Raw genomic sequence first — 2,637 nt, 5'->3', positions numbered from 1 at the left:
ATTGCAACTGCTAGCTGTTTATGAGCCACCCTTGCATTTTGTAAATAATTGATATTAAGAAAGATAACATTTTATTCTAGAAAGATACAAGTTAAACCTAACTATGTAAACACAATGTGGAAATAAGTTTTGGCCTCAAGATCGATTGCCTGTATAGTTGTATATTGTTTAACGTCCCTCTCGAGAATATTTCAATGTGTATATGTCAGTTACAGTCATTGTTTGATTCTCTATTGTTTAAAATTCATTCATATTCAAGGGTCACCATCAATTGCCTGTATTTAGACCTATACTTGATACTTTGGCCTTTTGAGCAGTGAGGATCAGACTGTTCTTAATTAATTGTGCCACAAGATTTCAGTTAACAATCTTATTCAATGATCACTCTATGTTAACTCTTTTCTCATAATATTGAATCAGGTGCAGAGGACCTATTCTGACCCAGATAATCACTGGGTTACAAAGACATTTCTCTCAGCTAGATTTAAAGGTATTTCACAAACAGAAATGCTAGATTTATCTAAATTCCAGAATATTAGACTTTCTTCATGAACAAGGAATATATTCAATTCAAATGCTTTATTGACGACTAGCAAACATGAGGCATACATTATATATACTAAGCTGTATGTATATCATATATATACATATATATATATATATCACACCAACCAGTATCAACCATACAAGAATAATACAATATTTACTCTCCAAGGCTACTAGTTCTTAATATATGCCAACATGGTGTACTGGTGCACACTTTCGTATCTGTACGATGGAGGAACAGGTTCGATTCCTGTTGTTGGCTTTCCTTTGAAAGAACTAGTAGAGATCTTCCATTGTTTAAGAATACTTCAATATATCATAGCATTTAATGTCAAAGACACACACTTGCACAGAAAACATGTTTACTAGTCTAATGAAATAGCTAAATTTCATTTAAAATAATTATTTGCATAGAAAAGGTTTCTAATAAAAGAAGGTTGTGATCAAGCATTTCTTGTACAACACATTCCCATCTGAAAGTTAGCAAAATTCCTCATAAGTTTTATCCCCAAGTAACTGAAACATGTCTGTGTTCCATGTATCCATTTCAAAGATTCTTCAATTTCCACATGAAACAATGCCAAATCTCCTTTTCCAGGTCTTTTATGTCATATATTTCTCTGGCCATACAGTGGAATGAATTACTACTCCTCCTACTGTTAGCTAACTTCTTGATCTGAGAACTGACACTCTCAAAGTTCCTCCATAAGTCTTTCTCAAAAAGCTCACCTCTGATCTAAAAATTAAAAATGTCACAAAACATCAGTATAATCAGTAAAGATTTGCATTGATATGGATCAGGAATAGTAGTAAATACACAATGCACATACATCATAAATATTAATTATGTCGTTACATGTATTTTACCATAGATAAATAATGAAATAAGTCTGTAATTTTTGCAGAAGGTGAACAACCAACTGTGAATTTTGAATGTCAATATATTTCCCTTTTCATCTAAAGTTTTATATTCATGCAGGTTTTACTTACACAAACAAGAGGGAGGGAATGCTTGTATGCATGCCATATTCTTCACTTCCACTCAAAAAATTCTCCTTTTTTAAAGGGTCTGCATGATGCACATGAAATAAAACAAGGTAGGTCAGTTCATTCCATACAAAAAATCATGCATTTTTCACTATTGTGTTTTATCAATACAGAAATTGTCAGTATCTAATATAATCAATTTGGGATTGAATTTCTTTCACTAACAATAGAACATATTTTAGAATATGATAAACTTCTCACACCTTTAGATGCCAGAAATAATTGTTTTTGTTATTGCTGTAAGAGGTGGGAAACTTGAAATAACAGACTGTAACAAATTGATTTAGTTGTTAACCTGTTCTGGAAGTCTGTAATTCTTCATTCAAGTTGGATGTTAATTCCTTCTGATATGAATTGGTTTGGAGGAGGATGGGTCCTTGAATACCCCTTTAGAATTTCTTTCTCTGTCTTTTTTCCATCTGGAGTCTGTAGACTACATGGTAAAATAAAGAGATCAATCTGGTTATCTTTCTTTTCCTTTGTCCACAAAACTATATTAAAAGTCATTAATTTGGTACACAAGTACCACAAATTTAATGTATTGAAAACTATCTTGAAATTTGCAATACAGTGAGAGAAACATAAATGCAAAACTTTGTTTTTGGGGATGAATGTCTTGGGTTTCTCCAGATTGTGATCTTCTACATTTTTTCTTTGAAGCTTTAGCAGGTGTGATTTTATTATCAAATCCAAGCAGTACGAGTTTGTGCGAAAGCATAACAATGAAATGTTACTATAGTGCCATATTGTGTACTTCACATGTAAAATTTGTTTTTGTTGTGATACCAAATTCCTGGCTACTACAGCCTAAGATTTTTAAAATGAAGTGTATGAACTCAGTTCTCTCATAAAGAACACAAAGAATTTGAGTTACAAACAAATGCAAAATATAATGCTAACACAAAAATAGAATACCTCAATGTATAACCTTTGGCAATATATAAAAATTGTGGACCGACCCACAAATATAATTTTGGATAAACAGGACAGTGAATCAGTGAGGAATAGTAACTGTTGACAATGAAATTGTTAGTGACCCCTTCT

The 2,637-nt window shown here is 32.0% G+C and overlaps 1 long non-coding RNA gene across 1 annotated transcript; it reads right to left on the bottom strand.

The window, feature by feature from the left end:
* Positions 1-564: 564 nt before the first annotated feature.
* Positions 565-1,606, bottom strand: LOC125650969 (uncharacterized). The gene is made up of 2 exons (XR_007361210.2): positions 1,537-1,606; positions 565-1,282 (listed from the first exon to the last, which is right to left on the bottom strand). It is a non-coding gene; the product is annotated as an uncharacterized LOC125650969 (long non-coding RNA).
* Between the last annotated feature and the right edge of the window lie 1,031 nt (positions 1,607-2,637).

This window comes from Ostrea edulis, chromosome 5 (genome assembly GCF_947568905.1).
Source record: "Ostrea edulis chromosome 5, xbOstEdul1.1, whole genome shotgun sequence".
Lineage (NCBI taxonomy): Eukaryota > Metazoa > Mollusca > Bivalvia > Ostreida > Ostreidae > Ostrea > Ostrea edulis.
The sequence above is the reverse complement of the archived record's forward strand: the minus strand, read 5'-3'. Positions and strand labels throughout refer to the sequence as shown.